This window comes from Spermophilus citellus (genome assembly GCF_964194105.1).
Source record: "Spermophilus citellus genome assembly, chromosome: 6".
NCBI lineage: Eukaryota > Metazoa > Chordata > Mammalia > Rodentia > Sciuridae > Spermophilus > Spermophilus citellus.
The window spans coordinates 137657045-137685038 of NC_138187.1; positions in this window are offsets into that span (position 1 = coordinate 137657045).

Below are 27994 nucleotides of genomic sequence, written 5' to 3' on the forward strand. Positions count from 1 at the left end.
GGATATTTCAAATGAAAATGGAAAATATTCCTGTTTTCTTCATGGGAAAATATTTTTTCAAAGAATGATAAATGCATATATGAAAGCAAGGGTGAGATAAGAAGGAAGGTAGATATTTTTGTCTTTTTATGAAACTTAGTAAAACAACATACTGGTTCCCAGGATGTCAATGAGTTCTACAGTGACAGCTCATGTATCCTTATAGTTAATAGAGACACCAACAAGCATCTTAGAGCAAGTCACCAGTTTTGTAAGTTGGTTAGGAAAAGATCAAACCCAACTCAAACAATAAAAATTAAAGGGAAAAAACTTGAAAAATTATTACCTATTAAAATGAACTGGTACCCCTCAGGTGATGCATTCCTGTAATCCCAGCAGGTTGGGAATCTGAGGCAGGGGGATCACAAGTTCAAAGCCAGCCTCAGCAACTAAGTAGGGCCTTACACAATTCAGTGAGAAACTACCTCAAAATATAAATAAATAAATAAAGGCTGGGGATGTTTCTCAGTGGTTTAGCACCCCTGGGTTCGATCCCTGGTGACAGAAAGAAAGAAAGAGAGAGAGAGAGAGAGAGAGAGAGAGAGAGAGAGAGAGAGAGAGAGAGAGAAAGAAGAGAGAGAGAGAGAGAGAGAGAGAGAGAGAGAGAGAGAGAGGGAGGAGGGAGGGAGGGAGGAAGGATGGAGGAAGAACAAAAGAAAGGAAGGAAGGAAATGAATGAACTGCACAAAAAATAAATTGGCTGGTCAGAAAAGGAACTCAAAAAATTACAGGATTGGTGGATATAAAGGTTAGCCCCAGTCACTAGGACTGAGATATAGTGTTCAATGACTAGTCTCCCAGTGCTCAGATCCAGACCCTAACTTTCTGAATGACATAGAAGTCCCCACAGTGCTACGTGGGTGGAATGTGCAAGAAATCAACCCTTGAGGGTGCCAGGGAAGGCTCCTTATGAGAAGGACCTTGCTGGAGCACTCCACTATGAAGCATACTGACTGCTTGGTGCTGCTGGCCACTGTGCAGTATAAGAGCGTGGTACTGAGAAGCTGGCAGAGTGGTGGGGGCCTCATGTGGTGAATGAAGCCTTTGCCTACAGGAGCCAGGTGCTACAGAAACTACCCATGGAGCATTCCAGAGGCAAGGAGCAAAACCTTTCCTTTTGTAATGTCTCTCCAGTGCCCTCTACTATCAAAGCTTAATATTGTGACAACTGTCAAAATAAAAATATAAAGGGCCTAGATTCTCTTTAGAGGGTAGGCGATGAATTTATAGCTGAGAAGCCATAAATTAACAACTAGCAGTCAACCCTTTGACTATTCAGCTACTATACACACCTTGATTCACTTTTAAATCTGACTCCATATGAACCATTTTCCATACTTTTCTTTAAAAGTGTTTCAAACTTATATAAGCTTCAGGCCCACTCAAACTTGAATCCACCCCTTTATTGATAAAACATACAAAGACTGATATTGTAATTTGCTGAGTATTTTAACATTTTTACATATTTAAAAGCAATATTATTTATATAGATATTTACATATGAATCTGAGACTTATGCTGTTTTGTCCTAAGGCAATAAAAGTACATCTAAAACTTCTCATTATTATGGAAATATTCTGTCAGCAAAGATGACTACTCTCTTCACTGGGACCAATCCATTAAATTCCTTGTGTTACAGTGTTATAGTTCTTTTAAAATATCTTAAAACTTCATTAAAACTTAAATTGAAAAATCTTATGTGAACATGGGGCCCCCACAAGCAGTTGTGTATGCCATTTGTAATCATAGATTTGCATATTTATTATAAAATTTTGTCCCAGAAGTTGGCATCAAGTGTCTTATTCTAAATCAGCTAGTATATTATGACAGTTTCCTGACAGATGAAAATAAGATGTCTTGAGCACTGGTCTTTTTTTCTAATTTGCATCAATATGCTATCTGAGATACTTGTTGTGTTGAACTATTTTGGTTATATGAGAATTCTAACCCAAAACTCAGATGCAAATTTAATTTTATGAGACTGTCAACATGCAAGGCCTTAGCAGTACAGTATTTCTTCAGCAAAGATCTGGCTAACTCCTGATGGAAAGATTATTTTTCTGGATCCTGTTAATAGATATTTTGGAAAAAAATAATCTGTTATTATCTAATCAATGTTAACTATAACACTCATAGAGGGTCATTATGGTTTGGATGTGAGGTGTCCCCCAAAAGCTCATGTGTGAGATAATGCAAGAAGGTCTGGAGGAAATGATTGGATTATGAGAGTGCATTGATCCCCTGATGAGATTAACTGAGTGGTAACTGAAGGCAGGTAGGGTGTGCTGGAGGAGGTGGGTATTGGGGGCATGCATTTGGAGTATATATTTTGTATTTTGTAAATGGAGTCTCTCTCTCTCTCTCTCTCTCTCTCTCTCTCTCTCTCTCTCTCTCTCTCTCTCTCTCTCTCCTTCCCTCTCTCCCTCCCTCCCTCCCTCCCTCTGCTTTCTGATCATCATGTAAGCTGCTTCCTTCCACCACACTCTTCCACACTCTTCCCCTCTGTTGTTGTACATCACCTTGAGCCCTGAGGAATGAAGCCAGCTATCTATGGACCAAGACCTCCGAACCCTAGAACCTCCACATGAAATTTTCCTCCTCTAAAATTGTTCTTGTTGGGTCTTTTAGTCACAGCAACTAAAAAGCTGACCAAAGCAAGGGTTAAAAATATTCAAGAAAATATGATCCAACTGGGACATCAGTTTGGACCTGCTATTGGTTTTCTTTCGTCTCCCTTTTCACTTATACCTGTATGACCATATATGTTAAAAATGAGTGGATGATCTTCTAAAAATGAGTGTTTGTACAGTACTATTATAAACAATGAAGTAAGTACTGGCAGAACGTAAGAGTTAAAAACCAAAGCTGATAAACAGCAGGAATGGTTTGCAGGTTGAGACTTAAGAAGCAGTGTGCCGCTGAGAGCTTTGAGAATAACATCAAGTGCAAACAGGAATGAAAATGATTTTGAATAGTGTAAAGGCTTAGACATCAACCTTGACTGAAAGACCATGAATGGATGTGCAGGATCAGTCGTTCTTTTAACTGAGGATTAATACAAGTTGCCCTATTATTTTAGCTGCATAAAATGTGCACGTAATTGTTAAAGCTCTTGATGGCATGCAGTTCTCGAAAGACTCAGCTGAAAAGTCTCATTCCCTACCAGAAAGCATTCTAATGCACATTCAAGATACAGGGCTACAGGGCGGGGCGGGGGGGGGGGGTGTCTCCTTAAGTCATTTCCTTCCATCCTAAATTCTAAGACTGGCACAATTAGGCTGCTTGTACTTCATTTCTATTTTTGAATGACTAGAGAATTTTAAAAGTAAGAACTTTTGTCTTTTTGCTTTTCATTGATTAATCTAGCTTTTAATCAACAAGTAGTAATTATATATATATGTATTTATGAGGTACAATGTGGTATAAAGAATATGTTTGCTATCTATCCCATCTACCAATCAATAAGGTAGACTTTGCCTCAGGAATTCTCTCTTCCCTACCTGTTCTTTTTTGCATCTAACCCACACAGGATTCTTTTTTTAAAATTTTTTTTAAAAATACCTTTATTTATTTATTTTTATGTGGTGCTGAGGATCAAACCTGGGGCCTAGAACCTGCTAGACCAGCGCTCTACCGCTAAGCCACAATCCCAGCCCCCACACAGGATTCTTAAATATCAAATTATATTTTTTTCCTGAAGAACCAACCCTTTCTATGGCTATTATCCCCTCCTGCAAACACAGTGGGAACTTTTTATTGGCATTATGTTTTTTAAGATATGGTGTGTGTGTGTGTGTGTGTGTGTGTGTGCGCGCGCGTGTGCGTGTTGCTGGGGTTTTGAGAGGTTTGCTTTTGTTTTGTTTGGTGTTTATTTTATTTTTAAAACAAGTGCTTCAGTCACATATGAGATTTCACTAAATCAAACTGACTTTGTAGTTGTAAATAAACACACTTTCTCTGCAAAGTCTACTACCTATGAAAGTGTAGCCCCATCTCTCCCAACAAATAAAAGGTTACCCAATATAAAAGTATCTTGGAAATGCTTAGCTCATGAATGTTCAGCAAAGGAGCAGTGCAGTTAGAAATACGAATGCAGTGACAACCTTGTGTATCAGTGACAGGGAAGTGTCAAGGACAAGAGAAGAAAATGAAGATATTTTTTATATATATATATATATATATATATATATATATATATATATATATATATATATATATATAAACCAACTCTAGGATAAAAGGAGAATGGTTTAATGAGGGGCTACTTGTTAAAGGCAGCTGAAGAAAAGCTGAAATCAAGGGGTTACTTGGTGTATCATAGGTTAAAAAAAAGGTCCTTTCAAAGAAATCTGTCTGATGGGCGAGCTATCTATTACTGTTCCCGGTGAATGTACTGGACCAGATGACATTTCAGGCTCTCTTTTTATGAGGAGCTCCTTGGAATGCAATCTGACCTAACTTGAAGGAGACGTAAGCAGAGAGCTGTGGAGAAAAGAGGAGAAAGAGAAGAACAGAGGAGAGGTGGGGAGCCAGATCTCGGACTGAGATGGAACAAACTGGAATTAGGTGGAGAAGACGAAAAGCAATGGGCCTATCAATTATTAAATAATATGCTAAATTAAATTGAAAACCAAAACTGTCTTATAAATTGTCTTCTTTTATTATTCTGCAATTGGTAACTAAGACTCCCAGCTGAAAGGATTTATTCTAAAGTAAGCACCACCAATTGGAATCAGATGGTACTGCAGAGATGTACCAAGACAACCACGCACCTCAATCAAGCATGTCACGCACTCCCACCCCAATCTCTTACATTCCTGAGTGGATGACTAAGCAAAGAAGAAGGAAAACAGCTGAGCTGCGAGTTGTCCATTGATAGAGCACATGATGCAGATGGATGCTTCTTTTCCCCTCTAAAAACATAAGAGAAAAACACCATGAAAATGACTGACAAAGACTAGGGTGCTACAAGAAGAGGAGACAGTAGCATCTTCTTTGCTGGAGGGACATTTCCTTTGTGATGGCTTTGTGACTCTACTCCTGTACACATTTGAGTAAAGAAGAGAGAATTAGAAGAGAAGTGAAAGGAAGGGAGAGCGCAGCTGTATAGCATATTGCAAATCTATAATAGTTTCCCGAGGAGAATTTTCCAAAGGCCACGTGGACAATGAGGACAGCATCATAGTCTTTCAGGAACCACACCTCAGAGAGCTGCCTTGTTGTGACAGGGGACTGAAAGGCGTGAGGCAGGCACCAGGTAGAAAGGAAAAGGCAAGGTCAAGCTGGAATCAGACCTCCAACGCTGTAAAATAGGCAGTTGGTTTACTTCTACACCGACCCTTGGGAGAGCCAGTACTAGGATATTTGTCACCAAAAGTGTATTTTTCAGGAAGCTTAAGATTTCAAAATCTGAGAAGGGACTGAACAATACACTGGCATCCTCCTCCTCATCATCATGTTTATATTGTTTTGTTGCTTTTTGACAAATATGGAAAAATAGGATACTGCTATCCAGTGAATATTTATGTCCTCAAAATTCCTATTTCAAAGCTTAATTCCCAATATGATGTTAACAGGAGGAAGGGCCTTTGGAAAGTAATTAGGCTGTGAAGAGCCTTCATAAATGGAATTAGGGCCATTTTAAAAAGGGAAAGAGATTAGATTGTGTGTAATTTGCCCTCCTGCCCTCTCTGGCATGTAAAGAAGAAGAAAAAAGCAACTGTCTCCATACACCTGATCTGCCAGTGCCTTGCTCTTGGACAGCCCAGTCTCCAGACTGTGAGAAATAAATTCTTGTCATTAAACCTACCCTGCCTATGGTATGTTTGTTATAGGAGCTCAACCCAACTAAGACACCTATTGTAACAAAAATCACTTGAGATAACTGTCTCTGTCTACTTTAATTTCCCTTTTGGTCACATTTGCTTTGGGTCATGTGCTGGGATACAGTTGAAAGGAAATGGATTTGGGGTGGATTTAGTTTGTGGTTCATGAAATATAGGTGTGTGGATCTCAGTCTCTTCCATTCAGAGTTTGGTTGCTGCTGGCCCTCAGTCTTCAGGAGAAATACTTATATAAATATCCCTACTATACAGTGTGCCAACTCATCCAGTGTTGTTATGATGTGAATGTGTCCTAAGCACTTATGGAAAGATTGTAGGTAGTGAAAGATAAACAGGATTTAAAATGTTTAGAATTAGAAGCTAACTATAGAGTTTTCCTCCCAAAGATTATAATTCATATTTAAAAGAAAATAAATATGTAACTGTACTCAGAACTCACTCAATATTTCTAAAAATAAGCTATGAAGCTAAAGGATAATTTTTATACTGTCATAATTCAAACAAATTGAGTGAAATTGTTTTCAATAGAAAATAAAATTTCAAAGTTGTTGGCACATGAACAGTGTAAAAAGCAGAAAATAATAAAAAAAAATATTGAGGGGCTGGGGTTGTACTTCAGTTGGTAGAGTGCTTGCCTAGCATGTGTGAGGCACTGGGTTTGATCCTCAGCACCACATAAAAATAAAATAAAGGTATTGTGTCCATTTACTATAAAATTTTTTAAAAAAAAAAGTTTGAGAAAGTTTTATAAATGTATATTAAAGTGTTAATAATTAATATATATTGTTTTTTAATTTTCTTGTGCGTTTGGTGTTCATACCTTTTTAATTTACATAATTTGTGGTTTGTTTTCTAATATTGAATAAGTCTCCTTTCTTACCTAATTTGTATTTATATTTTGTATGATTTGCCTTAAAGAGGGTCAGGGTCTCTCAGTTTGTTTCAGCTTGGTGCCACCCCCCACCCATCTGTCCTATAAAAGCACTGATGACCAGTCAGTCTTGGAGGAGACATAATAATCCACAGAGACCTTCTCTACCATGAGTCACTAACTCCAACGGTACTGGTTTTCCTCTTCTGTTCCTTTTCTCAGCATCCTACCTCAGGAGTTTAGGCTTTCATAAAGAGGATACACCCTTGAACCAAACTATAGACCCACCTATGTCTACTTCGAGAAGCAGGAGGGTGAGAAAACAGAAAGGATAGACCACACTCCTTCTTTATATCTGTGCCATCTCCAATCTGGACCTTGACAGAGAATAAAAACGTACACAACTTGCCTTTGAAAGTGGTAATTAGGCCCTGACCCATAGTAATGGCACAGTGAGACTGGGAAGATTGAAGATATCTCTGAAAGAAAATTCACAGTTTTAGCCGACCACTATGACTCACACTTGTAATCCCAGCAGTTTTGGAGGCTGAGGCAGGAAGATCGCAAGTTCAAAGCCAGCCAAAGCAACTCAGCAAGGCCCTGTCTCAAAATAAAATATAAAACTGGCTGGGGATGTGGCTCAGTGGTTAAGTACTTCTGAGTTCAATCCCCAGTACAAAAAAAAGAAAAGATGTCTACACATGTCACTTCCTAAAAGTGAATGATAGGGTCGTTTTAGCAGTTCCATGTCCTATGCTGTTTCAAACCTATGCTTTTTCTGCCCAAAGAGTGCAGAACACCGAAGTGGCAGTGATGATGACAAGGGAGATGTTCTGGCATGATAAATAAATGGAAATGTAGTCACCTTAATCCATGCAAAGGGCAGGAAGATATTATGAAAAGTTATATTTAAGTAACCCTCATTCAGGACCATTTTATTTTGTAACATTTATTATTGCTTGCAATAAAAGTTTTTAATCTTTTCTTCTTATATGGAAATCCACAGTATGTTCACCAACCTCACAAAGGTTTCATCCTGTTACCCTATTCAATGGTTCTGCTCCTTTCACATTTCTTGCTAGAATAAATCCCAACACCACTGCAAGTAGAGAAATTTCCAAATCTAAAGAAGATGATTTCTCCCCTGAAAATTAAAGGCACGATTATATTAGCAGGGTTCTCTAAAGTCCTGGTCAGGGTTTCTCCAGAGAAATTGAATGGCAGGAAAAGGAGGTGGGGAGGAGACATCATAGCAACTGTCTGATACAATTATGGAAGCCAAGAAGACCTATGATCTGGAGTGGCTGTGGGCGGTGGCGCACACCCGTAATCCCAGGGACTCCAGAGACAGAGGTTCTAAGCCAGCCTCAGCAAATTAGCGAGGTGCTAAGCAACTCAGTGAGGCCCTATTTCTAAATAAAATACAAAAATAGGGCTGGGGATGTGGCTCAGTGGTCGAGTGCCCCTGAGTTCAATCCCTGGTACCAAAAAAAAAAAAAAAAATCCATGATCTGGAGAATTTAAAAAGACAATAGCATAACTCTACTCAGTCTGATCCAAAGACTGATGAATCAGGAGCACTAACTTTTGAGAGGTGGAGAAGATGAAGGTGGTAGTTCAACCAGGAAGGGGGATTTGTCCTTCCTCTGCCTTTTTTGTCCTATTCAGGCCTTCAGAGGATTGATGTTGCCTACCTGCGTTACTGGGGCTGGACCATCTTCCTTTTGCGTTCGCTTTGTGTGACAATTCACATGCTCATCTCTTCCAGAAACACTCTCACAAATACAACCAGAAAAAAAGTTTTGTTTTGTTTTTTTTTCAATTCTCTGGGCATCCCTTAGCCCCATTGAATTGACACATAAAATTACCCACCACACTAGCCTTGCTCAGCTACAATAAAGATTATTTATTTCAGCAAAAATACAGCAAAGTTGCTGTTGATATAAATTAGAAATTTGAATTCAAAAATATTTGAAATTCCAAATGCTTGAACAAATAAGAATGAGTTGTATTTAATTGACATTATATAAGTACAATTAAATCTAACCACTTTCATAATTGGGCTCTTGCTGTTGTAAGACAGATCCCTGGTGACTCACAGTCTCAGGTTTTTAAGAACAGGGGTAGCCAGCATTAAGGAGGGCTGAAAATCTGAATTTCCTCAAAAATAACTAATTACTTGCTTTCTGAAATAATTGAAACTTTGAAACTTTCATTAAAGGAAAACTTTATTTTTTTAATTTTATTTTATTTTATTTTTTTTTGCCTGTTGGTTAAGAACATGGGAAGCCCAAAATGTCCAGGTGGCAGTCTCGTCTCCCAATTCAGTGGAACCATTTTTCTGTCTTTCCCCTGGTTGTTCAGTCCCACCTTCCCTAGACACAGGAGAATTCACCCCCTGAGATCTAACGATTCACTGCCATCAGAACACTAAGAAGGCCCTTAGAGATAGGATTGCTACAGTGTGACTTCAGGTAACAATCATTTTATATCCCCTATAATTTCCATGTTGAATCCTAAGTGTCACTTGTAATTGTCCTGAAGCTTTGATGGAGACTTCCTGACATAGCAACGAACCATAGAATAATATCAGGCAAGACAGGCAGGTTTGATGAGCTCCCCGTTTCTTAGAAATGGCTAGCTCATCCACCTGTGTTCAGTGGCTAAAAACCACTGTGGGTGGAATAACTGCCCATAGATTGAACCTGGGAGGGAGTGTGGAGATCTATGCAGAAACTTGCAGACATGGCCTTCATTGTATTCCACAGGAAACAACTCAGAGAAGGGCCTGAGTCAGACTCATAATTCACATAACCAATTTTGAAAGCAAAGAAGTGTTCAATCCTATAACAGCTTCTTTGAGAGAGGCTTATTTTGGATTCACACACACACACACAAAAAGTGAAATAGGTATTTTTATTCCTATATCAGAGATAAAGAAACTGAGGCTTGGAGAGATAGCCAAGTAGCCAGAAGCTTTTGGGTGGCAGAGAAAGCAATGAGAACAAAGTTTAACTCATTATAAAGCTTATGCTCTTTTTCTTGCATCTTGTCAGACATATTTTACTCTAATAAAAAGGGTAATATTCACATATCAATAATACTTTGAGAGTATTATTCACCATTTGAATTAGCTGCTTATTTTTATAATTAATTCAAGTTCTACAGTGACCCTTTTCTATAAAAGTTTTCACTATCTCAACTGATTTATAAAATCTAGAATATTTTGATAGTACATTTGGCATAGCACAATCATAGGCTGTACATAAATTATTTTAAAGGTATAATAGATCTCCAAGGACACTCTCATAGATTAAGTGTCAAAAATGAAATATTGCATTTTATTTTCATAAGCTTTTTGAAAAAGATACAAAGACAACAATCAAGAGTTCTATAAAGAGCAATTTATGATAGTGAAATTTTAGGAGCCAGTAACTTTTAGTAACAATTGAATAAAATGCATTATTTGCCCCCTAGAGTGGATTCTGCTTCAGATCCCATCCCTGTGACAATGCTCCAGGCAATCAGATTACATTTGTGAATTTAAATGATTTACCTCACTGTACTTCATCATTATCACAAAATTCTCCATGCTTTGAAAAAGAGTGTAATCTGTAGTAGAGTTTTTGGTAAGCCACCTGATTTCTTCTCTAAATGAAAAGATTCTTTAGAGACACTGATGCTAAAGAAATTTTTTTTAAATGTGATTAGCAATAAGTGGATGTTGTCTTTGGCTCATGGGCAGCTCTTAGAATGCTAGGAGCCAGCATGGAATCTCAGATATAAATGGGTGAAAGTATCAAAAAAGAAATAAGATCCATTCCAGCCTCCTACCTAGCAATGCAAAAGATGAATACCTGCCTGCTTAACTTTTCTGTATTCAGAAATATATACACAAAGCTCAGTGGTCTCTGGGCAGCAGGTGATCTGTAAAGTCCCTTGTCTGTTTGGTTCTGGTCTAAGAGCAGCCTTATTGAGCTCTGTGATATTGCTGTTTCACCATTTCCTAGACAACGTCTTAGAGCTCTTCAAAGAAAAAGGAAATCAATAAAGTTGCTTCTGTTTGTTTACTGCAATTTGGTATACAGTCATTTGAAAACCTCCTTTCCACGCTGGCTTCAGCAACTGAGAGTGGATAGACGAACAGAAAAGCACTTCTTTCTTCCGGAGCTTCGTTGTTTCATCCCCTATTCCCTGTGGCTGAGTACAGGATGATTTAGCAACACAGCGCAGTGAGGGGGATGTCATGATGGGCTCTGACACTGCCTGCCTGGGCTGAGGCGAGGCCCAGAATCCTGGGGATGGCTGATCACACAGGAGAGAGGGAGAGAGCCTCTCAACACTGGACTAGTTTGCCAGTAAACCCGTCTCTCTTCAGTTTGGGAAGATAGCATTTCTTGAAGTAATTTTTATATGTGGTCAGATTAGTCAACCAAATAAACAATCATTTTTGGCTGCTGCAGAAGATTCTCCCAGCGTGTGGCTATCGAAAGCTTCCCCAAAAAGCCACCTGTCAAAACAAATGGCCCTGGCTTACAAAACTTACCTTTTTGTCCCCCTCTTGTTGGATTATCCTGTATATCTAAGTCCTATTTCCAGTTTTAATAAAAAAAAAATACATCTGGATATCTGAAGAATACTTTCTTTGAAAATAGAATTACTTGAGTTTAATTTCAAATTAAATTTCTGTTTGTGTACTAATGATGGGCAAATAATTGCTCTACACCAGAAAATCTGTGTAGAAGAAGAAGGAGACTTTTTTCTTACACACCAACAAAGTGCTTCCTTATACCCAAAAGTAGATAAATAAAATAAACTAAAATCTGTTCCTATGTTTAGCATTGGAAGTCAAATGCACAGTCATTTTCCTTTCATTTTATTCTTCATTGAGTACAATTAGGCAAGGATTCTGAGAAAATATAAAAAAATGACTTTATTAGTCTTTGGGATTATTTTGGGGGGTTACATAGATGTATATTGACTCGCTTATAAATTAGCTCTTAAAAACAAGTGCTCACTAAAATAACAATACTTGAATACAAAAGGCTCAAGCATTTTCCATACATCTCTGTGAGCCCTGACTGTCCTTGCCCCTTCCACGGAAATCTTCTCTAAATGAAGCCTTGGCATTGCATAGAGGTAAAGTCCTCAGTTTTTCCTATGTGTCACACAAGCTTTCTTTTCCTTCCCAGATACACATTATAAACATCTGAGTTTTTAGAATTAACTGAATTTTCTGTTCCACCTATCTTCTTGGAAGATATCTTCTGTGCATAATAGAATATTTAATTTTTAAGATTGTTCTAAAAAATATATAACACATTCATTATATTCCTGTACTATTTGTTAGAACTATAACTCTTTCACTAGTTCTGTGTAAATGTTTTTATGGATAAGAACTCCCAGTGCTCAAGGAGAACACAACTAAACACACACCAATACCAATGTATTCACTTGAATCACAACCTTTCATTAGCAGAAAATGTCATGCTTCTTGGACCCAGCTGCCTAGGTGGAAACCAAATGGACTTTGCTCTAACTTGTGGACTTACATTAACAGTGACTGTCCTTTTCAGCGTGTCTGCATTAGCTAGGAGAGAAATGACAAGTTGCCTATGAGCCTTAGCTAAAGTCTCAGGATCTGCGTTCAATCTCTAATTCTATTATTAACTAGTGTATAGCCTTGAAAAAAAGTTGACTTCAAGACTTTTTAATTTATTTTTTAAAGGAAGAATGCTATTCTACTTCACACAATCAAATAGCAAAATACAATTAAACAACTTTTTGAATTACAAATAGCATTAATGTTAGTTATAATTTATCAGAGAACATGGAGAATAGCCCGAAAAACAGTGTTTCCAAACTTCTAGTCTAGACACCCACAATGAGGAGTGTTTACCACATCATGCCAATGGCCAACTCTCTGTCAGCCCTTATCTTTTCTCCTTTTCCCTGTCCTTCTCTCCCTTGGCTCCCAGGACGCATATAGAAATTAAATATTTTGAAAATTCACGGTGTAATTGCAATCAAACAGGGTTTTAAGAGTACTGTTCTCCTTCTCCCCCTTCCTCGTCACCTCTATCACCATTATGGTTTCCTTCTACTGAGCACTTCCTCTGTGCAAAGCTCTCTGACAGGCACTTTGTACATAGTATCTACAAATCCTCAACACATTTCATGGAAGTTGGTATCTTAACAAATCTACAGATGGGGACACTGAGCCTCAGAGAGATTAAGTAACCTACTAGTGGAAATTTAGTAGATTGATTAATTTGCATTCATGCAACATGGTCCCTTCTGAGCTCACCAAATATTTTCCACCAGAATTTAGAACAAATTTCATCACGTTTAAGTGAGGAAGAAGCCTCTAAAATTTCAGAGAATTGATCCTGGGTACTTCTCTACTCACCGGCTTAAAAGGCAAGGATGCCTAGTCTCCATCCATTATCCAGAGTGATTCCAAAATTAACTCTGGACAACTCTGTTTATTGCACATACTAACAAAGGTTAGAGAACAATTTAGTGACAAAGCTATAAAACAATTCTACATAAGTGACATTCCAAAGCCAAAAATATTTCTTCTTGGGTTAGTTTTGTTAGCCTGTGGCCCACTGACTACCCCCCGCCCAAAAAAAAAAATCTTGTATTTTACTCAGACCTCCAAAGACTTTTTTTCCACAAACCACTACCAATTTCAGCAAAATTCTAACTTCTTGAGAGTTTGATACAAGTTTAGTGGTTAACCAGTTATGCATCCTAAAATGTGAAGTCAGTCAAAACCTTCATGAGAGAGTTTTATCCTATTTATCAAACAAAGCAGCATTTTGTTTTCTAATAGCTCTCACCCAAAAATTCCCAGAAATGTTACTCTTATGAGAGCCAAAATACAGGGCCTGTCTTGACTTCTGTAAGCAAGCAATAACCAGTCTTGTGTTCATCCATAGACTACAGGTGAGTGCATATATCTGAGGACTGCATAATACCATGGCTAATAACTAATTTAGAAACTGGGAGATCCAGGTTTCTTAGATTCGACCTGGTAGGAGCTTTCTTTTCTAGAAGAAACAACTGTGGATAATGGTTCTAAGGATATTTACCTGAACTTAATTAACTTATGGTTTCAGCCTGAGGATGATTCATGCACTCATTAGCTCCAATTAATTGTGGACTAGTGACTTGGTGGAGTGATGAAAAACAGGCAGAGATACACCGAGGAAAAAGGATGGAGAGCTACCCAAACAAGAAGTTCTTATGGAGAATGGTAGACACTTCGCTAAGCCCAAGAGAAGGTTAAAAGTAGTTGACTGGGTTTGCTTCTTTAATTCAGTGAGATAATTCCAAAAGACATTTTTACTTAATCACTATCACGGTCCTCCCAGTGCCCTAATCCTCGGAACCTGTGAATTTGCTACTTTACCTGGTGAAGGGTGTTTGCACACATGATTAGGATTAAGGACCTCGAGTTTGGGAGAGTAACGTGGAATATCCAGCTGAACCCAACCTAATCACACGTGCTCCTAAAAGAAAAGAACCTGTTGCAGCTGCAGCCAGTCAGAGAACCGCAGTATAAGAAGAGCTCAGCCAGCCTGGCGTTTCATTCCTGACTTTCGAAATGAAGGAAGAGGCCACGAACCATGGAAAACAGGGAGCGCTGGAAGACGGAGAGCATTTTTTTCCCCACGGGATTCCAGAAAAGACTCAACAAGCTGCTACGTGGTGAGACTCCTGTGGGACTTCTGGACCTACACACGGTAAGATAACGATAACACATTTGTATCTTTTAACTTATTATAGCAGCAGTAGAAAATGAATGAAAACATTCATATGGTGCCAGCCAGGCCAGCAGCAGGCTGTAGTACTAAAACTACAACATTCTATCAAAGTAGACCGGAGTCCTGCCCCAAGGACGCGGATAGCCTAGTAATTACTGGTGGTAAACCAAGGGAAAACTGTAAGATACTGAAGGACAAGCTAGGGAGGGAGATTCTTGTCGGGGCACTTGCTTTCTATGGTGTGTCTTAAAATTTTCCAAAGTAGCCAATTCCTGAATCGGCTTTTCTACCTATAAAATGTGCTTTTTCACAAAGCATAATGTATAAGTAACTTCAGAACCTGTTACTACTGAGCTAAATGAGTACTCCAAAATTCTTATAAAGGGTAACTCATTATATACCACTTCTTGGGAAAACAGGGAATGAGTGTGATGAAGAGCAATAAATTTGGCAGGAATAATAAAAACAGGTGACAGGTGGAATTACATACAGAAGCCTACTGGGTGTGAAGTCTGTTGTAGTGAAATTTGGTTATGTAGGAAGACTACACTGAAATAGCTACATATATACTTATAGTATGTTCCTAAAATTTTTATTTTTTGTTGTAGTTGGACACAGTACCTTTTTTATGTGGTGCTGAGGATCAAACCCAGAACCTCACTATGCTAGGCGAGTGCTGTACCGCTGAGCCACATCCCCAGCCCCCAATACATTGATTTTTAAGTCACAAATATATGAAGAAATAATCATGACCTTTCACTAATTGACTTAAATTTGTATTTTATGTTTGGATTTGATACAAAATAATACAGGAAGTGCCATTACTACTAAAATTCCTTTTTGTTGTCCTTGTCGCCAATGGAACCCAATTAACTTAGTTATTTCAATTTTGTCTTTCCAGCTGTCTTTAATTAGTTAGGCTTCTCGGTGAAGCATTTTCAACCATATCACATCTCATTTCAGAAAGGTCCCAGTTTAGGTGAAAATAAACTAGGGGACACACATACTTAACAGCCAATTTGAAAAGTGAGCATTCTACCTGATCTTAAGATAATTTTCTTTCAAGAACAAATATAGGAATGCCTCTATAATCAATAGCTCTTATCCTGGTAATGGCTATAGACAGTACAGTGTAAATAAACTTGGCAGGAATAATGAAACCTTCACGTATGAAGTGCAATCAGTTCCTAACTTCCAGTATCACATCATGGTTCTCTAGTGTCCATGAGGATTTCTTAATTTCTACATTATTGACTTAGGGGGCTAGATAGTTCTGTATTCATGTACTTCCTTGTACATTGTGATATTTGGCAACATCTGAGTTCTACCAACTTTGTACCAGTGGTACCTTCTCCCTACTCGCCCCAACCTCCAGTTTTGTTTAAACCTGGTTCTAGTGACCTAGTGGGAGATGGAGTGCAAGACCTTAACATTTGAGAATCCCTAGTTCAAATGATGACTAGAGAACAATGTAAACTAACCAAAAAATCTCTTTGGAGGCATGAAGTCACCTTGTTGTTCATGGTTGCCATTCCTTTTATTGACATGAAGAAAATGGGTTTCTATTACCAGAGCATGGGTCATTTTTCTGAGACGTGTCTAATTTTGTAACCTATTGACCATTAATGTGGCACACAGATCTTTCATTGCAGTTATTAACCTCTTCCATCTTTGTAGCTAGTATTAAAACAAAACTTTAAATATAATTGAAATTTCCAGGGGGAAAAAAACATAGCCACACTCTGATCATTTTGTAGAACCCACTCTAATTACACCAAAGGATGGCTATGGATAACAAAATAAGGCAAAATCTTAATAGACAACCCTAAACTACTTAAATATTGCATACATCAAGAAGGAGGATTAAAAAAAAAATCGCAAAACAGTACATCAGACTTCCATGACAAAATTAATCCCTTATCATGAAATAGCTTGATGAATGAATTCCTGGGGTGTGAAATGTGTGGTGTCATTAAAAATGGGATTTTATGTATTTTTAATGTTTTAAGAATACTTACAAAGTACTCCCATGGAGGGAACACTTTGTGGGGGCAGGGAAGGAGGCATGCTTATAAAACTCCTAAATTATCACTTTATTTTCATAATCAGTAAATCATTTGTGAAAACATTTTGACAACAGTCATGAACAATAGCTTGTGCCCAAGGATTAAAAGGAAATATCATTTAAAAAAAAAAACCTCTGGATTTTTAAGTGAAATAACAGGTCTGAAAATGAAAAGCTTTATCATATAAAATTCCAAACTAGTTCAAGTCTCTAAAGATATGGATAAGTAAGTCAATGTACACAAATGGCAGAGTTGACAGATTTCTGTAGTTAAACTGGACCATGCCTGTAAACGCTGAGAACATCATTGAGGGCTTAGCAGATATTTAAGAATGGATGACATGGTCAGAGCCTAAGGTAAACTGGTAGAGAATGTTTTCATATCCAATCCTCCTAGGTGGCTGGCAGTAAGATTAGTATTTAGATCTGTTATATTTCTGTTGCCTTGAATTTAGCAGAGGTTGAGAAAAAGGCTTTTATCTGAAACTTTATCAAAAGAAATCAGCATCTTATTTATAACTTAAAGATGAGAATGGGATAGACAGCAGAATACATCAGTCACTAGAAAGGCAATTTATAAATCAATGGTAATGTAACTGATGTGACACAGCAATCTGTATACGGGGTAAAAATGGGAGTTCATAACCCACTTGAATCAATCTGTGAAATATGGTATATTAAGAACTATGTAATGTTTTGAACAACCAACAATAAAATAATTAAAAAAAAATCACACTTTTCTATTTTGCCCTCAGAAATGCAAAAACGGGAATAGTGTCTAACAGCATGGATCAAATTTGTTTGCTCTTTTTGCATATCTGGCATTAGATGTGTAATCCTAGATTTCAGGAAATAACAGTATGCTTGAAGAATACTACTTTGGTTCTACTTTTGAATTCCTCATTTTAAACTTACCGTATCAATTCCTGTGGCTTAATCTATGGAAAGACCAGATCTTGGAGCACAATGAACACATACACACACACACCCGCATAAGCAGGTATACACAGCTACCCATAAGCAGGCTGCGTGTTCTTTTCGCCCTTAGGAGTTTGAAGTTTGATTTACCAAGCTGGTGGACGGGTTAGCAATTGAAATCAAACTGCTGCTCAAAACACTAGGCAATGAGGGTCGTTTCTTCTGATTGGTTATCCCTGGAGAGAAGTACAGAGCGGAGGGAGAAGATATTGTGTCCAGAACGCACCTGAGCTGGCTGCCGGATCAATGGTCAGTATCAGCGGGGCTCTATTTAATGAAGCGTGCACCCGTGTCACCGCCTTGCTGACAACAGTGGGTAGCGCTGGTGCCAGTGCAGAGGAAGCGGTATCTAAGACGAAATAATTGCTTCATTTTGTGGTACAAAGATATAAATCTGATTTTTGTGTACATGAGAGCGAGCTTTAAATCCTTAGCTGGAAGAGAGCCTTACACAGAACACAGCAAAACATGATAGAGATCGTGCGAGGCAGTCTGGCTCACAGAACTCCAGGAGAATGGCTAAGAGGGCTTTATAGTCGCAGAATCGCGGGCTCCGTGGGCAAACACTCCCCCAAATCATGCTGTCTTAGGTACAGACAGAAAATAGTTGTTTTCATTTGTGCTTTTTCCATGATAAAGTGTTTTGACAAATCAATAGCAGCAGAAGGGGGAGCTCCACTGATGTGATTTACACCTAATCTATTTTATCATTGCCTCATTATTATGGGGAGCCTCAGCAGGGAACCCTCCCTAAATTCTGCATCAAGCATACACTTGAGAGCTATAAGGAGAACGGAAGGGACAGACCTAACTCCAAATATCCATGTCATGTTTTAAATTTTCTCAGACTGCTTTGGTGCTGCCAAGTAAAATTATGGGGCAGTTAAAGGCTTTTTAAGATGTTTCTAAATGTCACTAAGATTAAAATAAAGGGGTAATTTCTCTGAAATATTACACTAATGCACCCTAAAATAAGGATCCACATGCTATCTACAGCTTCATATAGATCTTTTCAGATAGCTCACCTTGAATCTGAATTTGATATTTAAAATTGCATGCTTGTTGATGAGTAATAGGATTAATTGGTCCTTCATTAGACACCTGGAAAATTACTTAACAGACTTGATTAGCTTCAAAGCAACCTTTCTAGTAGAACAGTAGAAAAATACAAGTCTCTGCAATCTTAGCAGAAGGGAATAGGATTTCAAATTGATCATTCGAATTTTAAGTCCTAACTTCAAGGTACAATCAACTTAAAATATTTTCCTTTTAAATAGACCTCTTTTATCAACATTCCTGTTTTACAAAATCTGTCTTCCTAATTGTCCATCCACAGACTGATCACACAACAGTTCACTTGGTCATATAATGGATGTATAATTTTCTGTTTCTGTCAGTGTCCTCGGCCATTTGATATTTTGAGCTTCCTTTGATTTTTTTTTTTTTTTTAATGTAGATAATGGTCACAACTAGCTCCTGAAGCAATTGTGAAATTTTAAACAAAAATGAGTATAGGGGAATGTGCCTAAACATCATGCCTGGCTTCCTGACCCCAATGAATACAAGCCAAATGTATTTACACTTGGCATTCACCTTTTTCTATCTCTTTAAGCATTAATGGACATCTACACAGGATGCTAAAGAAGTATCTTATTGATCCTTCATAGTTCCTTGTATTGTTGGCTTATTAAACTACCATTTCTTCCCCACAGGGTCAGTCATTAAGCAAGACCTTTATCCACAGTACCTCCTGGGCAGGCTTTCCTTTCATTTGATTTTGCTAAGGGTATCAGCAAACAACCAATGAGACAAAGAATAAATATATTTTAGCTCTTTAATGCAACTTCTGTGCAGTCAACAGATGAGAGTGGCATAACACTTGTTCTAAAAATTCTTTTTCTAGCGGATCTTGGGAAATCCTTTAAGGGCCTCAGTGTTTTCAGCTGCTCTATAGTGGGGGAGGCCATCATTCTTACAGAAGTACTAAGAAAATACATATAAATGAGATAATGTGTGTAAGCATTCAACTATTAGTTGGGTACTTGCTATATTCTGGGTGTTCTGCCAACACTGAGGATAGAGCAGAAATAGACGTGTTCTCTCAGCTTTTAACCTTACATGGAAAGCAGGCGTGAACTGGGGAATATCTGGTTGCAAGAATGTTATAAGGAGACATACTTGTGTTAAAAGCATATTTCAATGCATAGGAATGTCAGAAAAGTCCAGGTAGAGTAAGGAGCATGCTGCCACCCTTATTTTAAACACTTAGTAACGCAAGGTATATTTCTGAATCTGACTCATACAACCCTTAAAATAGAAATATCTCCTGTTCACTTAGCACTTTTTTAATGAAAATGGAATGAACTATGAAAATAGCCTATACCATCAAATACACGTATGTTCACATATATGAAAAGATGGTATTTCTTTTTGATGCTTGAGATATTCAAGCATACATTCCAGGCTATTGAAGATACATAAATGATAAGGAAACATGAATGTTGGCAAATGGTTTATATTCCTTAGGCATTGCTAGTTATATTACTTGTCAGATTTCTGTATTTTTCATTCATCCCTTATCGAGAAAGGCTTTAAGTGAATCTGTGCCAGGCACTTGAGTATCTCAAGCAAAACTATAAATTCAATGTATTTCTTGGCCCCTTATGTCCTGGCCCTTCTTGCTTCCTTTGGATAGGCCCCGGTCCTTACTAAGCCCTCACACTACCATCTTTCATTTAAGAAATTTGGCTAAGTTTTTTTTTTTTTTTAAATCAAAGTATGTAAGAGTAGCTGATTCTTCAGATTCTCTTTGAACAGTGGATAGAAGGGGGAAAATTACTGAGTCTTCTATATGGGACACTCTTGTGCCCTGCCACATGTCCTTTTGAACTACCATTGACTCGGCCATTGCTAAGACAGTGTCACCCAGGTGGAATCTATAGGGCCAGACCTCTGCTGAATTTGATTCCCAGCGCTTACCCAGGGCTTCTCTGATGCTGGAGCAAGGGATAACTGTGGAAACCTGTCTGGTATTTACACATGTGTGACATGCAAGTGAGAGGTAGACATCCTCACACTTGAATAATGCGGGCCTGGCTGGACAGCATGTAAGTGCTTCCCTTTTTTTTTTTTTTTTTGACAAACCCAAGCATGCATTCTGTGGCCTAGAAAGATCCAGTGGGATGGAGTTCCAAGCTAAATGGTGATGACATGAGGAAAGGCCCTGGTGCAGCCTTCTTTCACTTTTCCAAAGCCTTTCACAATCATTTTATATCATCACTCCCCCTGCCCAGAATAAATCGCCTGCATGCAACTCCTTAAAGTGCATTTGGACCAGGAACGGGGATACCTAAGGTAATAAACTTGCTAACGATCTATGTATGCACTTGATAACAATGAAGAAGGAAGACAGATAATTCCATTGCATGATGTAGGCTTCAAAAAAAGGATGCCAATGGGAGTTGGTATATGATCTTTGATAGGAAAGATTTTTGCTATCATTTTCCCTTCAGATCAAGGGTTCCCTCTTGTAAGTGGCCTTTCCAGATCCTATGGAAAAACCTGGGGCAGGGGGGAGAAGGTTCCTTTTAGTCAAAAGTGCAAGGTCCCTGAGGTCTCTTAGGTATATCCTGGAAATAGAACAGTGTAGTTGGAGCACACAGAATTGGAGAAATGATCAGACTGTTTTTGGGGGGCCACTTCTAGACCACGATAGCTTGGATTTCAAGCTAAGTGTAAGATATTGAAACTTTATACGCATATAAAGTACAATGGCATGTATATTATAAATAGCTCATATCAATGGTTGCATGGAAAATTGACAGCAAAAAGGTAAAAGTGGAAGCGGGTATAGTGCTTGGGAGATTCAGGTGACAGATGATAGTAGTTTAGACTTAGCAACAGAGGGGAAGAAAAACATCTAGCCAAGAAAGGAACCTATACAGTTGAGCTTCCCGGCAACACTTGGATTTAAAAGCCCATAGAGTACCCCACTGACATGTGATATGTCTTAGCAAAGAGTGCCTAGTGTTTCTACCCTGGGGTTCCCAGATATACATAATATGAAACATTAGTTCAGCATCCCACTTTGAAAGACTGGGTTTTAAGATTTATTACTCATGAAATAGTTTGGTTCTCTTATGTTGATATAATTTCAGAAAGTCCACTTACATCCTGTCAGTCTTTTAAGCTGATGTACAGTGAGCACAGAAAGTGTTCTTCATGCAGTACCAATTGTGTAGGTCAGTTGGAGAAAAGATCTGTTGCTGTTTTCCATACAAACCTTCTCATCTAGGTAATATACAATGAGGTTTATAAGTATTACCATAGAGGTAAAATTCTACCTTTATAGAAGGCAATGGAACCATTTAAAATTATTTTAAAAATCTAACAAGCTAGAAACTTTCTTGGGTACTTACTACATGTTAACAGATTACTAGGTGAATACATACTAAATTAATACATACTTACCAAGTTAAATACTTTAAGACAATGGCATCTAGCTACGTACTTTTAAATTATTGAAAAAGTCATTTGTTGAATATACCCCCTGGGAACTTCTATCATTTTGGGTTCATATTTTACTTGCCTGATTTCAGGTGTTATATGCATCTATCTAGCTGACTGGCTAAGGATTTCATTTTTGTTGTACTTGGCTTCTTAAATTTTGTCCTAAAATGTCTTCACTTTTCCCCTCTTCTGTCTCTTAAGCAATCAGTTATTGCTTCATTTTCCTCCTTTTGAAAAGGGGCTGAAGCAGTATGTAGAACCAGGACCCCTAGGAAAGTCAGAGACCACCGTGGCTGGGACCCAGGCAATGGAGAGGAGTTGGGATGAAAAGACTATAGACAGTAGTTCTCACTATCTATACTTGCCACCATCAGGTAAAAATTAAAATTTGGAGAGGAAAAAAGAAATCTGAATTTTTTTGTATTAGTAGTGGAGGCACTAGTGTAAATTCATAATTTTTTAAAAGCATACACACATAGATATGTATCTATATAAACAGATATGTCTAGCTCTAGCTACTGTAAAGGCCCAGAAGCAAGGCTATCCCAATAGAAATGACACTTTTAGCACTGGATTTTTTATTAATATGCATTAAAAGTACATACCATTGGAGTTCAGTGTGATATTTATGTGAAAATAGGAAGCAGTTGTCAAGTCCGTTCACCCTTTTTCAATGCTCCCCACCAAGCAAAGGCTTACCAAACTCTGGCAATCGCCCTTCTATTTTCAGGTCACCTTTTAGCTCATACATATGAAAGAACTTGGGTGCTTCTGTGTTTGCCTTACCTTAACTAAATAACCTCCAGTTGTATTCATTCTGCTGCAAATTACAGGGTTTCATTATTTTAAAGAACTAAATATTTCATAGTATATAAGCACCGCATTTCATCTGTTGATGAGCATGAGGCTAATCTCACATCTTGGCTATCTTTGTGCCTCAAACATAGGCATGCAGGTATTGTCTTGGTATGTTAACTTCATTTCTTATTTAACTTGCTTGTTCTTTGTTGAGGATATCTTGCATCTTTAGTATTGGTCTAAAGTTTTTTTTTAACTGGTTCTTTTTAGTTATACCCAACATTAGGATTCGTTTTGACAAAGGCATGGAATAAGATTTGCTCTTAGTCCCCAGTCCTTCCCTTCTTATCCCCCATACCCCGTTCCCTTCACTGATGTTTCTGCTACTCAGTTTTCTTGGTATCTTGTGGATTTTTTTTTATCAGGTTTTTGGTAACAGGATAATTCTACCCTCAAAGGATAAGATTTCTCTTTATAATTCTATGGAATAGTCTGAGAAACTGGCAGGATTCTTAAAGTTGGGTTCTCTCCAGAATTTTTCCTATCTGGCTATGGCCTTTTTTTGGAAGGCGGGGGGATCTTACTGGTTCAAACTGTTAGTGGTTTATCAGTTTGGTAGATCATGTGTCCATAAATTGGCCATTTCATTTGGGATTTCCAGTTTCTTAGCATGCAGTTTTTTCATAACCCTAATGATTCTGTATTTCTGTGGCATTATTTGGAATGTCTTTATTTCTGTTATGTTTTTAATCAACACTTTATACATAAAATAAAGTTCAGTGTGAGATTTTGATACATGAATAAGCACATAATAATTGTAAAAGACCACCCTTTCATGTCTTGACACTGTTCCAAATATTCCATAATCACTTTTCAGTGGACAGGTTGACTTTTCAGTTTCTACAAAATGAGAGTGTAGTACTTGGCTGATTCATTTCCTTTCATGTGATCTCCTTCAGTTGCATCCATTTGGCTGAAGATGACAGTATTTCATTTTTGTTTGACTATCACATTTTCTCTATCCACTCATTTGTTGAGGGACACTTAGACTGATTTGGTATCCTAATCTTTGTGAATAGTGCTGCAGTAAACATTGGTCTGCAGGTATCTCTTTGGCAGGCTAATTGCACTTCCTTTGCAGGAAGGGATTGCTGGATACAGTGGAACTGTTTTTAACTTGTTGAGCATCCTCCATGCTGTTCTCCATACTGACAGTACTAACATTTGCATCAATAGGGTATAAGAATATTTTTTACTCAACCTGTTTGAGTATCTTATTTGTTTTGATAATGCCATTCTAACTGATGAAATGGTATCTCATGATTTAATGGCTAAAAAATACTGATCATATGTGTCAGCCATTACTGTATCTAGTTTTAAGTGTGTATTCAGATCATTTGGCCGGTTCTTAAGTTGGATTACATGGGGGGTTTTGTTCTTTATACATTCTTGATATTAAACATCTGTCAGGGGGCTGGGGTTGTAGCTCAGCGGTAGAGTGCTCACCTAGCATGCATGAGGTACTAGGTTCAATCTTCAGCACCATGTAAAAATATAAAGGTGTTGTATCCACCTAAAACTTTAAAAAATAATAAAATTTAAACAAATAGTTGGAAAACATCCTCCCATTCTGTGGACAGTTTTTTCTATTGTGTTGATGGTTCCCTTTGCTGTGCAGAAAATTTAGATTAATGGAATTTCATTTGTCAATCTTATGTTTCCTATGCTTTTAAGGTTCTATCCAGAAAATCGCCTGTAAACAACGTCCTGGGTAGTTTTTCCTCCTTTATTCCAGTAGTCCTTTTTTATCCTTTTTTTTTTTTCAAATACAAGATGAGCTTTAAGTTTTCTGCATGTGGGTATCTAGTTTTTCCAGCACCATTTATATAGGAGGTAATCTTTGTATTTTTGGCATCTTTGAGAATCGGTTGACAGTAGATGTGTGGGTTTAATTCTGGAATTTTCCATCCATTGATCAATGTTTCTGCTTTTATTCCAATAACATGCCCTTTTGGCTACTATAACTCTGTAGTATATATTGAAACTGGGTATTGTGATGTGTCAAGCTTTGTTCTTAAGATTGGTAATTTGGGGACTTTTTTTAATGAGTATCTCGTTTTTCCCAGTGTTGTGAATAGTGATTGGTATTTTGAATCTATAAAAGTGTCCATATACTGAAACTAACTGACTATATTTCTTCCAATTGATGAATACAGTAGCTTTTCCTTTTTTTTTTTTAGTATCTTCAAAATTTTTTAGTAGTGTTTGCAACTTTAGAGATCTTTCATTTGATTTATTCCTAGGTATCTTATATTTATGACATGACTTAGCAATAAGATTACTTGTTTTTTTTTTCTCAAATTCATATGAGAAAATGTTCAACATCTCTTGGCTACTAGAGTAGTTTTGATTTGCATTTCTCTAAGATTTCATCTCACTCCAGAATGGCAGTATTCTTAATAGAATACAAACAATAAGTGTTGGCTAGGATGTGGGGACAAAAGGTATGCTCATACATTGCTGATGAGACTGCAAATTGGTGTAGCCAATATGGAAAGCAGTATGGAGACTCCGTGAAAAGCTTAAAATGAACCACCATTTGACCCAGCTATCCCACTCTTTGGTCTATACACAAAGGACTTAAAAACGGCATACTACAGCCACATCAATGTTTACTGCAGCACAATTCATGATAGGCAAAACTGGAACCAACCTAGATGCCCATCAGTAGATGAATGGATAAAGAAAATGGTGTACAAACACAATAGAATATTACTCAGAAATAAGAATAAAATCATGGCATTTCCAGGTAAATGGATGAAGCTTAGAGAATATAATGAAGTGAAGTTAGCCAATCCCAAAAAAACAAATGCCAAATGTTCTGATATAAGGAGGCTGATTCATAGTGGGGATGAGAGGGGATTCATAATGGGTTTGGGAGGGGGAAGCATGGGAAGATTAGATGAACTCAATAGGGCAAAGGTGAGGGGAGGGTATGGGAGGGGACAAGGGGTATAAAGAGGGTAATATCCATCTCATTCCAAGTACATGTATGAAGACACGAATGGTGTGATCATGCTTTCTATACAGACATGAAAAAATGTGCTCTATATTTAAATGCATGCTTTTATATATAATGAATTAGAATAAAAAGTAAAATTTAAAAAATGGTGTATAGAAAAGCTAGTGGTTTTTTTTTTTTTTTTTTTTGGTTTGGTTTGTTTTTTGCAGGGGATATCAATTGCATAGCCTCTGCTGAATTTCTTCCGTGAATCCTTTAGGTTTATCTGTAGAGGTCATTTGACCTTACCCTTTTCTGTTATGCTTTTCTTATTCCTAACTTGTCTGGCCACATCTTTAGTACTGTAGGAGATAAGATCATTAATAGTGAACCCAGAATTAAAGATACTCAGTATAGGTAAGTGGGGGGGTAGGATCAAAGATAAAGGAGACCTATTTGGGCCTAGAAAGCTGGAGACTGCCCCTGAGGAACTGCCTTCAGAACCCTTCCTCCACCCTTATCCAGATTACCTGCCCCTGCTTCAACCGGTTGCTAAGGTAACCTGTCCCAGGAATTGTTATTCCCTATAGGGAGTTGTAAAATTTGTTAATGTGTCCTGGGCTGCTTCCTGCCTAGATCGGCTCCATTTGATCCTTCCCCTGTCCATCTGCTCCTCACCTTTTGGCCATCCCATCTGAGCCCTCTCCTGAGCCTAGTGTCACATGCAGGAAGGTAGGAGATAAGGGGAAGATGGCAGGAGCACAAAGGAAGCCTAGGACATAGAAAGGCAGAATGCTCTCCCTTCTCTACAGGTTACCAGATATGGCCCCCTTGTCTCTCCAGAGTGAAGTCTCTTAGGCCTGTTTAAATAAACCCTGTTTATAGGCTTGCCTTGGCATGTTTCACTAATGTCATAGCTCAACATGAGAACTCAACATATGAGGAAGCAGGACTCCTCACTAGTAACCGGCAGTATTGATAGTAGACACATTTGTCGTGGTTTTTTTTTTTTTTTTTTTTTTTTAAAAGCAAGGATTGAACTGTGGATGCTTAAGTACTGAGCTACATCCCCAGCACCCCCCACCCCAAAACATATCCTTTGTTATGTCGAATCTAGATCCTTTTGTACCTAATTCGTTCAGAAATTTTATGAAAATGTATTAAATGTTATCGGATGCTGTTTTTGCACATATGGAAGAACATGGGTTTTTTTGTTATGGTATATTTGACTTGCATGTGTTGAACCATTCTTGCAACCCTGGAATAAAGCCAGCATGATCGTGCTGTATGATTCTTTGGATGTGCTGTTGAATTTGATTTGCTGATATTTTGTTGAGAGTCTTGGCATTTATGTTCATCAATCATATTATTCTGTATTTCTATAAATATAACAGCATTCTTATTAGCATTACCCTGTTACTGAAACTTGATACCATAGAAAAGACTCAGAAGAAAGTGCTTCCCCTTTAATTTTATGAAATAACTTGAACAAACCTGGTGATAGTTCCTGTTTAAAAATTTGGCCAAATTCAGCTGTGAATTTGATCCATCTAGATCTGGGCATTTCTTTAACTTTTCTGATGCAATTTTATTGCTTATTAATGGTCTACTTGGGTATTTTTGTTCTCGGTTCAATTTGGTGACTTAATGAGTATTCAAATTGTTTATCATATAATTTTATGTAATCATTCTTAATGATCCCTGTTTCTGTGATCATTTGTAATGTTTTTCCTCGACAACCTCCCATCTTCTCCACCTTCAGTACTAGGGATTGAATGGGATTAACTCGACCAAATATTTTTTTACACAGGAACTCACTGCTGTAAGCCTCCCCCTTAGTATTGATTTTTGGTACATCCTTCAAGTTGGGCACGTTTTGTTTCCATTTTCTTTTTGGAGAAAATTTTAAATTTTCTGATGTCCTCGGTATCCACCATTTGTTCAAAAACGAGTTATTCATTCTCCGTACATTTTTATAACTTCTAAAAATTTCTTCTAGTTTCTTTCCATTGTGATCTGAAAAAATGTAGAGTATGGTATCAACTTTGTCTTGTGGCCTAATATATGGTCTAGTCATAGCTATGACACTCTGAATGAAAAGTGGATATTCAATAAGAG